The 13537-nt window shown below is 35.7% G+C and overlaps 1 protein-coding gene across 1 annotated transcript in view; it reads right to left on the bottom strand.

The window, feature by feature from the left end:
* Positions 1-13537, bottom strand: part of LOC136854613 (rap guanine nucleotide exchange factor 6-like) — a 420706-nt gene that overhangs the window by 37131 nt on the left and 370038 nt on the right. The window lies entirely within an intron of this gene.

The raw sequence follows: 13537 nt of genomic DNA on the forward strand, positions 1-13537 counted from the left end.
AAGGAGTTGCAGCTAGGGGCCGAAGGGACATTGCAAAGAACCTTAAGTAATGCCTACAGTGTACCGAGTGACGGCACTACACACCCCTACGAGGGACGGATAAGTTCTATTTTATTCAAATGAGCTCCCTAGAAAAGTTCAAGCAAAACCTTCAGAGCATACCGGTATTCAGCCTTGAAGTAGACTTGGCCAGGTCCATACTGGGATCCCTAAAAGATATGCTACAGAACGGACGAGTCGGTGGGAGTTCATTTTCCAAATTTTCAAACATCACTTTGTGAGCAAAATTACAAAACAAAGTGAGAGAAAGTAAATTTATATTGGAAGCTTGACAGATCAATTAATCGTCTAAAAAATCTTATACCCACCTATAATAAGCTATCGGTCTTCACACCTACGCCTTTCCATTTTCCAAGACTAAACATGGCTGCAGTCCCCAACCTCCAAACTCTATACTCAGCTGTAATCGGCTGTGTATTAAGAACATAACCAGCAATCTATTACGGCTATACTCGGCCGTCCATCAAGACTATATTAAGCTATGAAGGCATCGACTTGCAGGTGGCGCTTAATGGCTCGCTTTGCCCACTTCAAATGTATCGTCTAATAACATCCACCAATTGCTATCAATCCGAGAGCCAACTGACGTAGAGGGGTCAATTAGGTTAGGCATCTCAAATTAAATAGGCAAATGAAATAATGCCGGAATGAATTATGTTTTATATAAGTTCTTCCTTTTGAATCTCCGGCTGATATCAAATCACATAATGATGGAAAAAAATACAAATGACACAATATTACCTTTAATGTCACTTATTGTAAAGTTCAACTCTCTTCTTCTTTCAGCAAGTGAGGAAGACTGTATAAAGGAGGGGGATGGGTAAGCCTATGAAACCGTAGAATAATAAAAGGGTCTAAAGGAGTCCCAACCACATATAAGGTAATAAATGCGATGTTCTAAAATAACTTATGGTTTTCTTCCTATGAATTCACCATCATGATAACTGCAATATTCAGCATTTTTAAAATTATATAAAAAAGACGAGTTTATCCTCACTCCAATTCTTAAAAATCCCTGACTTCTCACCTAAAAACGACAACAATCTTGTTAAAAAAAGCATTAAAAATAAGAAGGTTTTGTTCAATTATATTTTATATTAAAGGAAACGTTCAATTAGGAATTGCAGACCCAACTTGCAACGTCTGTCTTCATTAATATTTTACCCTCCCTTCTTTTAATAAGCGTTTAGATCATTCCCCCATTCCCCTCTGGGGCTTGACCCCGTTCTTCATCCTTCCCAATTCTTTTTGGATGTTGCCAAAGCAATTCTAATCCTTCGCAAAATGTTGCCAAAAAAATAATAAGTAGAAATACTGTCAAGATCTGGTATGTTATCCTCATGGATCTATGATGCTGAACACAATCTTCAAGTCTAACATTTCCTTACCTTATGAAAGTGTTATGTCTATGGAGTAAATAATAAATACTGAAGTTTGAAACAGACCTTAGGAGTCTGATTTACGGATCACAATAAACCCCACGCCTATTCCATGGCCAGTCTGATCGTATGAAATATTTTAATTAGTTGCATTTACACTTTATAATCGTGCATTTCAAAGAAGACAGCAGTCTCAAGTGATATCTCTAGGTCAAAAATTTGAAAGAATATCTAGTAAGGAGTTTCCACCGTACAAGCCGTAATTTGTGGTTACATTTCAAATGCACCCCCAACCTCTCTCTCTCTCTCTCAATAATTGCATTTAGCAGTACCTAAGTCCACACATGGGAGGGCCTCGAGGGGGTAATTCCCCACGCCCCAGTGGGATAATAATCAGGCAATAATCTCTGTACGTATATGTGTGTGTATACATATATATATATATATATATATATATATATATATATATATATATATATATATATATATATATATATATATATATATATATATATATATATATATATATATATACATATACATATATATATATATATATATATATATATATATATATATATATATATATACACATAATGTACGTGTGCATGTGTAAGTGTACTTACAGCATGATCAAACAAGCACTACTCAAATATCCAAGCATAACAGCAATGGGTTTGGTCTTCACAAATATTCACGACTAATGGCTAAATATTCCAAGCACTGCTCAGTGCCAAATTCTACCACCATCACGCAAACCATACCACATAAGTAAATTCAGAGGGGCAGCGCCAAAATTCGCTGCCACCTACTTATGAAGGTCTCAGGATTTCGTCCTCCGAAGCTTTCCATAAAACATGAGACTTCTTGCGAATTTATTTCCATGAGCTATCACATATGCAAAGTCACTTGAAACTCAGTAGGGAGGTCGTGTAAGCAGGATATTTTCTTTTTCCAGATTTGTTGATGAGGTCGTAGAGCTAAGTGAAGTTGAGGATGTTAGCGAAGTCATGGCAGGAGAGAGAGAGAGAGAGAGAGAGAGAGAGAGAGAGAGAGAGAGAGAGAGAGAGAGAGAGAGAGAGAGAGAGAATGAAAAGTAAAAGAAGATCAAGTGAAGATATGGCAATCTGTAAGCCACTAAATGATTTGATTTCATGAACAATATACTTTAATCTTATCAAAGACTATTTAAGCAATCTGTGTAAAACGTAAATAAAAAAAAGTATGGAGCAGGTCGAAATCATGTCTGTATTTCCAACTGAAATAATAGTAAATAATTATTCTATCTTTTAACCACTTCCATCATCACAAAGGACATTCGCAATCAGCATTCCCTATTTCCTTTAGTACTTAATATATAATGATGTCTTCTCTTTCCTTGGGTTTATATCAGTTTTTATACTCTGCTGTTGCACTAAACATCTTCCGTTTTCTGATGGAGCTGAGCTCTAAATAAAATCTGGTTCAGATGAAATCATATTTTCAGAGTTGTATCCTCCTCAGTTATACACGGAAGGTTTGTAATCATCCCAGAAGACAATTCCATTAATAACATTATCTCTCTCTCTCTCTCTCTCTCTCTCTCTCTCTCTCTCTCTCTCTCTCTCTCTCTCTCTCTCTCTCTACAGTTTCCTTACATTTTCGTAGCTGATCTGGGCTGTGTCACCCATTAACATCATAACCTGATCACCACCCCTATTACCCACGCTGGATTTGGGGTGTTTTGCCCGTTAACAACACCATCACAACTCTTACAGTATTTTGCACTATCCGAATCAGACCCGGGCGTTTTGCCGGTATCGATCTATTCAGCGAGGAAAATACCCCAACTTCCTCATCTTGAAAAACACCATACCACCTATCTCTTTCATCAGCAGTAAATGGAAAACATGAAGTGCAGTTCTGAGGGATGAATCTTTTTCGAGCATGAAGACGGACGTCTGTGCCACTAACACCAACAACCCCTACCTTAACTAGTCTTCCAACCCCACCCCCCTCCGCCTCCCTTAACCCAAACACACCGGAATTCGTTCTCCTTCGATCGATAAAGGAAAGGAGCGACCGACCCAGACCCCCTACCCACACAAGGCCGACAGCCTCGTCCATATATTTCGGCAGCGAATAGGCACTTTGCAAAGCCTCGAGACCTACAGATAAAAATTCTTACCAGATTCTTTAAACGGTGCACTAGGATCACATAAATTTTCTTTTAGCAAAGATCCCATTTATTTGAAGTTTAAACTTAGCCTATAATATCCCATGCCCAAATACTGGATCACAAACTATTTTGGAAATCGTACAATAGAGCTTTAAGGTAAAAAATATAAACAACATAATCAAACTGTATATTCATCGGACAAGTAAGTGCATAAATAACAAAGAAAAAAAAAACAAATACATCCACCAATACAGTGTACTTGTTTATCCCGTTTAAAGGCAACAAACGTATCCCTTTTCAAAGGCTACTGTTCGACCCAATACTGGACGGCTGAAAAAAAAAACATAACTCACACGTAAAAGGGTTTATCATGGGCCGAAAACACACACACACACACATACACGCACACCTGTGAATAACACCTAGCTGCGTGTTGTACCGATGCACCTCATCAACTTTAATGATAATAATATAACACAAAGACATACATGAAGTGTGAGTCATAATCATCACCCAGCTTCATCTGAGGGTAGTAAAAATATGCACCTCTCTTTCTCTCCCAATCTCCATCGCGAAAGACGCACGAATAATATTATTAATGTGTGTATGTATAGCGCATGCAAATATGGTAAAGACATATCCAGCAAGCACCCAGTAAAAAACGTAATTACACGCATAAAATTCATTTAATATAAATTAAAATTTCATACGCTTGAACATATCAAGTGCCAAAATTATCTTCTTCACTACTGTCATTGTCATAACACTTATTTCAGCCATTAATAATTTCATAATTACCACCGTCATTATAATTGTTATCATCTTGGCAAAACATGAAGTTTTTATTATTTAGGTTCCATCATTACGATTCCTGCTTCCTAACAATAGATATACACTGTATACTAAAATTACATCCGTTAGCAATAAGCGCAACGAAGATCATGACCTATAATGGTGCGATGTTGCAATCTGTAAGGGAAACTTTTGAAAAAGCATTTAAACTACTACCCATTAATAACATGTCTCACTGAGGTTTATCACCCTAATATTCCTATAGGGGACTGTAGAAAATCTCAGTATCTCCCCTTACTGTTTTTCAAGGCTTGATGAGCCTTTGATTAACGTGAGGGTTGATTTTCTACATTTAATCATAATATGGTCGGTCACTTACAGAAAAAACATACACAGAGAACCTGAGCCTACAATGACCTTACAATATGCAATAAACATACATTTAAAATTTCAAGTAAAAGACAGACGATGGAGCTGCCACTACTAACTAATATAATTAAATCTTTCAAACCAAAAACATTCCAAAATTTTCAAATGACATTCTCAACACCATAACCACCATTGGTGCGACTCTGCCTACCAAATACATTCTGAGGTGAACTACAGAATATTTACCGACAAAAACAGTGCCTTCATCTCGGGAAACTCTGCGGGGCGAAGTTTTCTTCCGTTTCCTTAACATTTTCCCACACCCTGTTCGGCTGGAAGTTACCGCCCTCTACAAGCCTTGTACGTAAATATCGGCCCTTTTAACTTCTGGCAAGACGCATGGAAACCAAGCAGTTACCGGCAGGACAACAGGCAGCACTTCTATATTCAGGCATAAAGCTACATTGCTCAGGTTCCCGGTGCAGAAGCAACACGCCCTAACCAACTTACGAAAAATGACGGACGCACGCACACTGGCACGCAGCTTTAACGCAACCTATTTAACAGTTTCCCGTATTGCCAATGCACGCGCACACACACACAATGAAAGCAAAGAATGCATGCTTCCGCTTTAAATGCTTTGATCTTACTCTATCTCTTACCAAAGCATGTCGATGACTCACTCGGGCCTTCGATCCGATTCTAAAAAAGTTCTCGAATGGCTTTTTTCCTGCATTGGAAATGCGCAGGTGTATGTGAGAAGGAAAACCTACCCTTTTATAGACAAAATTTTCCATCGTAGCCATTGATTGTTCGGAGCTGGTACTAACCTAATAAATACTTGAAATGACACATGATGATTGATATATATATATATATATATATATATATATATATATATATATATATATATATATATATATATATATATATATATATATACATATATACACACACACATATATATATACTGTATATATCAATCATCATGTGTCATTTCAAGTATTTATTAGGTTAGTACCAATCACCGAACAATCAATGGCTAAGACAGAAAATTTTGTCTATAAAAGGGTAGGTTTTCCTTCTCACATACACCTGCGCACTTCCAATGCAGGAAAAAAGTCATTCGATAACGTTTTTATAATCGGATCGAAGGCTCTATTAGAGGTGTGTGTGTGTGTGTGTGTGTGTGTGTGTGTGTGTGTGTGTGTGTGTGTGTGTGTGTGTGTGTGTATACACACACACCTCTAACAGAACCCGGGATCCCTGTTTGTCTCCCGTATTCCACTAGCCGTATGATAAATATCGGTTTTACAGACAGACCCCATCTCACTTGAAAGAAAACTTCATTAAATGCATTTTTTTCTATTTTCTTCTCCACTTACAATATAACAAAATAAAAGACGGAATACCAGGGCCAAACTGAAGGTCCCCTCGAAAAAACGGGGATAAGTTCTGTTTCTAAAAAATTCATTACCATTATTTATCTTTAAATTAATGCAGTGTGTTTTAATCATTCTGGCTTTGTTGCAGACGTATAGATTCCTTCAAGCATAAGAACTTCATGTTTTATGGACAAGAACTGAGTTTTTACTTAATATAAAAACGGAACGAAATTTTATCGATTTTTTTTTCTTCCTAGATGGGGGCATTAACCTGCCTGTTACGTCGGCCTTCCCCATAAAGGTAAGGTTTCTTCCGCACTGAAACTGAACCTTTATTGCACTGACTGGATAATGAGAGGAGAAATTAACCATCTGGCTTTGGCGCACTTAACAACTAAACAACATCGACCAGGTTTCAAATCTTAAGACAAACTCATAATCAAACGCCTCTAAAAAAAAAGATTGCAGGAAATTTACAACAAACCTACGACAACGGCATTAGTGAATTAAAACTCAAAGTCAAAAGGCACTGGAAATAACTATATCCAAATCATTGTAACTTTATATTCTACAAATATTTTTGGTCTGAATGCTCTAATGACAGTAAGAGTGGAAAAATCAAGAAACTAAATTTATAATACAACGAGTTCATTCGTTATACAATACTTCCCCTGATATTTTCATATACCTAAATAAGAACACCACACCAGACTGTGTAAAAAGCTTCACAGGTTACATAGTCCAAAATAAATTATTACATTTTCCACCATCGACTACCAGGTGCTATTTTACTACTTTTCCTTGAAAATCAATCATATGTTATTTGATTAAACTGACTGAAGATCTAGTAAATATCTGATTGATTTTATTCAAAGCATGCAAGATGTTACTTGATCAAGTTCATCAGCTTGTATTTATTTGAAATCCTCATGTAAAGTATATCAGATGTTGTTTGATTTTTTATATATAAAATCCCGCAAATGCTAATTGACTAACTGTATTCAAATTCCATTGAAATCGGATTAATTTTATCTACAATTCATCAGAAAATATTTGAGTTATTCTGGGCCTTTAGCACAACGTGCTGTAAAGGCATGTCAAGATGCTTAAATAATTTTACTATGCTTTCATTATTAAATTCTTAGCATGCCGTATCTTATACTATACATTTTAAAATTAAGCTAATACTTCTCACTTACACGAACCGGCAGATTATCTATTGAACGCTTTTTATCATTTTGTCTTCAGAAGCTAACAAACAATCAACAACTATAACTGAAATACAACAATCACGACACAATAACAACACCGCCAAGTCGTATTTTACGGCAAGAAAAATAGCTGACTAATCCTCTTCATATATACGCATTGAAAACAAACACTAAAATACGTCTGGATTATAGGCTTCAGAGTCAGCTTCCGCCTCCCAGAAATAGCTTCCTCCTAACCTCTGGGAATAAATACAAGAGGATTTCCTATTGACATTAAGGTCTATCCTCACGTCCTTGCTTTCCTTTCCTAGCTTAAATATTTACTGTTCTACCTGTGGAAGAAAAGAAACACCTGGATGGGAATTTTAGCAATTTATCTTACATCAGACGTTACTCATTTGGGCTTACTTCTTGTTTCTTGTATCGATTATTAAACTGAGATTTTATTCTTACATGATTTTCATAAGATGGATAAGTCTCTCTCTCTCTCTCTCTCTCTCTCTCTCTCTCTCTCTCTCTCTCTCTCTCTCTCTCTCTCTCAAAAACACACTATTTTCTTTAGATCATCAAGGACCTAAATATACTTCTTAACAAAAGATATATAAAACATTAACTGGGATGTTTGTCCCAAACTGGGTACCTGGTTACAATATTGCTCTGATACCACATAGAAAAAGTGGCATGGATTGTGCACATAAATAACAAATATTCCACATGAATCAAGAAACTTATTACGAAACGAAAGTAATTGCTATGAAAGTCTGAAGAATACCTCTGGTTTTTGTTTATGGGAGAAAAGTAACCTATGCTAATGATGTCGTAAAGATATACCTACGAACGCAGCTAGGTAAGAGAGCGCGGACCTTCTTGGTGTGTGTGTGTGTGAGAGAGAGAGAGAGAGAGAGAGAGAGAGAGAGAGAGAGAGAGAGAGAGAGAGAGAGAGAGAGAATTGGGACAATATTCAATGCAACGGCACCAGTATGTTTTTTATCATAAGATAAGAAAGCTAGACCTACCATAGTTACCAACTGTATATAAATCACGAAACGACATTTCTTTACAGCAAAACCAGTTTTATGCTGGGATTACTTCCATATAAAAAAAAAAGCATTCGGTACACAGGACCACACGGCTAGGTTCGTAAATAATGGACGTACTTTTCGAGCTATTTTCCACAGTATCCTAGAAGTGACACGTTAAAAATACTGAATATGTCATGGGATTATCAAAAATGGATTGCCGGCGAGCGCTGCGCCAGCATCAACAAAAGGGAAGGCTGGAAGATGCAACCACGGGGCAAGGTTGGAAGATGTAATGATGCACAGTTCTTTGATGTGTGACATTCAGCAGCACGGTCCACGAGAAAGATGTAATATTATTACAACACGCTGCGGTTGGGAAATTATAAGAACCGAAAAAAATACATAAAAGGCTGGAGGTCGCAATGATCTCATCTCTGTCTAAATCTTCGTGATCGAGTGTATTCACCTGCTGCTTCTCTGTACCCGATACCCCGCATGCGAACTAACGAACAAACACGTGATTGCTGGAGGCGGGGGATGTTGCATCGATACAAAAACTGCCAATGTAACGCCTACATACTCTACAAATGACATCCGGCCTTGAATATAACCTATAAAAAATCCTAAGACGAAAGACTTGAACTCAAGTCGGAAGGAAAAGTGACAACACTGCCATCTATTGGAAGAAGTGGCAACTACGTCACGCGTATTGCTCGCAGACTTTCCCTCTAGGTGGCAGCACCATGTAGAGACTGATAATATGAAAGGAAAGGGGATACATTTTTATCAGTCATCCTCAAATTTTAATGTTCATTTCAATTAGGGCTCTATAGTTATCCGGTTCCCCTGAAAATTCATATTCATGAAATTATTTTCTGATGGTTAATCTTATAAAAATGCTACAACTTTTTGCTTAATCTCAAGCAAAGTAATGCACAAAAATCGCTTGCAATATACGTGCCATTGCATGAAACGTGTTGTACACACGCACGCACGCACACACACATATACATGTATATATATGTATGTATATGTATATATATATATATATATATATATATATATATATATATATATATATATATATGTGTGTGTGTGTGTGTGTGTGTGTGTATGTATGTATGTGTGTATATTACGCCATTTTCCATGAAAGATGCGGTGCTCCAGAGAAAAACAACACACCGGTCACTACCCCACAAATATTTTTAACTGAGACATGGAGGAACCAGTGGGGGGAAAACTTCCATAACATCAGTTGCTCCATCCATCTTCATACGAGGTTCATAAGCAGCATGTCAAACTCCTTCACACACTGAATCATTCACCTCCATCTTTCATGCACTCTCGATTTCTGAAGAGGGCCTTGTGTTACAGTAACCTCATTCACTCCATCTGCTTAGCCCTCTCAAGATATTACTCTCCTCCTCTTGAAAACACTTCCGAATTATACTCACTTTTCATTAAATCTATTCTTTCACACCACCAACCCAAATCAAAAGTCTGGTCTACACTAACATTTTTAACACTTTTTCTAAACAACTACCTATTTCTCACACTTTCTGGTCTTCTCAAGCAAGACATACTACACAAACAATTGATTTCAACAGCTTCAGTATTGTTTTATTTCACTCACAATTCCATAAAGAGGAGCTTGTTCACCGATTCCTTCAAATATTCCCCTCAAGGCTTCCTGTGACACTTCGACTTCATTCCAAGTCCTTTGTACACATCCTGCTGCCTTCCTGCTACACATTTTCTATAACTTAACTCACTTTCATCCTACTATTGTCCATTCCATTTATTCCCGAAATGCCTATACTACTCAAACGCTTCCATTATTCCACCAATCACAAAACATTCATCATTTCATCTTCCTGGTTTCCATATGCATTTATAACTTTACTCTTTCTCATAAATATCTTCTTTCAAACTATTCCATTAGCGTTTGCAGTTTCTGTCAAACTCCAACTCCACGAAACTTTACGCTGATGTCCTTTCTGTGTTTTATCTTCTACAAATCCCAAGCCTCCTGTACAGTATCACAGTTCTCATTCCAGTAGGTCCGGGTCTTCCAACTCTTCTGGTGCCCACAGGAACACAGCTGACACTAAGAAGTACTGTTTACTAAGGGGCCGTGCGAATGACATGTCCAAGTAACCTCCATCTCCCTTTCATCATTTAAATCACTTACTTATGGAACTTCTGTACTTTAAATTTTGTTATCATTTCGAACTCTATCCTGCCGTCTGACTCCTGATACTCTTCTTAATGATTTCCTCTCGAATCAACAAAACCTCTTAGATGTAGTTTCATTGTTACATGATTCACGTCCGTATAGAAATATAGATCGTGCTAAAGTTATTAATAATCTTATTTTCGTTTACTGTTTCATCTGATTGGTTTTCCAAGTCTTATTCTGCCTGTTCCTTGTCTGATTTGCCTTGTTAAGTCTTTCACTAAATTCTACCTAAAATATTTGAAATATCCATCGTCAATAATCCTTTCGCCATTTATTGTTAACTCGTCCCTTTGTGAACAATATCCTCATTATTCATGATTTTCTTAGATCTATTCCGAGTTCTACCTATCTTGATATATGATAGTCTATTAAGCAACTATTATAAATGTTATGATGTTTTGCTGATTAAAACAGCGTCATCTGCATGGTCAAAGTCTGTCAAACTTCTGTCATTACTTCAATCAGAACCTTTTCCTCCATCTCCCACCACTTTTTTCCCTTACAAAATCCACGAGAATGGGAAACAGCAAAAGTGAAGCAACATTTTCCTATAGCAAAAAGCTATTTATCACCGATTCACTTGACAAGAGCCCATCAACATTTTTTCCGTTTCCATTTCTATTTAATATATTTGTACGTAGGGTGAGGAGAAAAATCAGGGAAAGGACAAGAAATTTGGATGTCAGTTTCTGAGAAAAAAAAAAAAAAAAAAAAAGAGGGGGTTGCAAATGTTGTGTGCAACAGCTGAATGTTCAAATTCATTCACTAAATACCCTTTCCATTATTCCTCGGACGTAAACCTACATCTGTCTTTTCCTGACTTCTGTTATAATTTCATTTAAAACAAAAGAACATGAAACAATCATAGAGGCACAACAAACGATTCCCGAGATTCCATTTTATAATGACCCAGTCATTTCCCTTTATGCGTATTCTAATACAAGCTTTGTTTTCACCAAATTAGCTTCTAATGCCTCCAAACAAATTATACACATCCTCTACGGATAACCCAACCACTTCCATACACTCACATATAATTTGTATGATTTACTATCAAATTTTTGGTAAATAAAAAAAACTAACACATGTAATGCATGTCAGAAAAAACGAAGTAGTTTACCATAATGCATCGTTTTCTATAAAAAGCAAAAAACGTTTTCTATGGTTTCTTATGTAGTGTACAGGAACGTCAAACATCAGAATGCGGAATGCAACCAGATACATGCAGGTTTCAATAACCTCGTAGACGTAAAAGGCGATTTTATACCATATACCACTGAATATATTACATTCTGCTGTAGTGATAAAAGGTAAAATTAATACTGTGAAACGAAGAAGCATATTAATTCCCTACATTTCTACAATTGCATATGAATAATAATAACGATACGAAATAGATGTGACAGCGTGAAACTTTCTTCTTTTATCTTTCTTATTTTTCAAAGAAAACATTACCATACATTTCTTCACAAGTCATCTTCATCATCACCTCAACGCCATGCGAGTTGCGACGCAAAAGTCCTCTGAGAAATTCCGCCATTCTTATTGAGGGTGTGATAGGTGGATTTCACGGAGAATTTACATAAGTAATGAAAATGAACTATCAACATTATGTTAACTGTATTTATACGCTTTTAATAATATAAACAGACAAACCAAATTTCTTTAGGATATCTTTTTCATAAAGAAAACGTGACTTACCTGTAAGAGAAAACGATGACTAGCTAAGTTTGTAAGGTAGACTGATGTAATATGAACGTGTAGTGCGCTTTTAGTTGAGGAGTTTATGGGTCGACTGAAGTACAAATACTCTAGCTAATATAATGACATTATTCCTGCCAAAAGTAATAAACAAGTACGATCTCTACTATGGATAAGTATGGAAGAACAGTTTTCCTCAAAGAACCTAAACCTCCTATACATATCTCTAATCCTTAAACATTAACATTCGTGTTCTACCAATGAACCTTTTCCTACTAGAAAACTTTTTCTTGGCAATAGTCTTTCGACCTCTGAAAGCTGCATATATTTTTTTTTTTAGACAGGTGACTGTTCTCACTAACTTATCTTTAATATTTAGACTTGAATTTCTAATAGCCTGCCAATTGTCATATTTTTTTCCTTCACAAACGTGTCGACAACATTTACTATTTTCATTTCTCAACTATGAATTAACATTATATTTATACGATATAAAAACATTTCCAAAATAAATGGTCACTAATGCAGGCAAGTCATGCATACACATATAACACAAACATATATAAAATATATATATATTTATAAATATAATATATATATAATGATATATTAATATCATATATATATATATATATATATATATATATATATATATATATATATATATATATATATATATATGTATAAATTACCCTTGGCAATTAACCATCTGGTATTCAATCATATACCTGTTTTTGGATTTTGTATGGCTAAACTTTCGCATCTTTTGTAGTTAGGGCTATGGTTTTAGTCTGTGACTACTTAATCCCGGATTATCCTGGAATATCTTTCTGTTTATTACCCTTTGACAATTGACCATCTGGTACTCTTGTTCTTTATGTTTACTTTGTATCCTTCTTTCCATCTGTTCTCATTTGTGCCCAGACGATGCGCTAATAAATGTGAAATCACTTTGCACTGAAATTCTACCTGTCATTTTCCTGTGGGATTCGCTTATATATATATATATATATATATATATATATATATATATATATATATATATATATATAATATATATATATATATATATATATATATATATATATATAACCTTCAAAAAGTTTTATAAATAATGTGTGTTTGTGTATGGATACATTACTGTATGTGTGTGTGTTCAAAAGTTTTATAAACATATATTGTTTATAATTATATATATATATATATATATATATATATATA

The sequence above is a fragment of the Macrobrachium rosenbergii genome, chromosome 29 (assembly GCF_040412425.1).
Source record: "Macrobrachium rosenbergii isolate ZJJX-2024 chromosome 29, ASM4041242v1, whole genome shotgun sequence".
Taxonomy (NCBI): Eukaryota; Metazoa; Arthropoda; class Malacostraca; order Decapoda; family Palaemonidae; genus Macrobrachium; species Macrobrachium rosenbergii.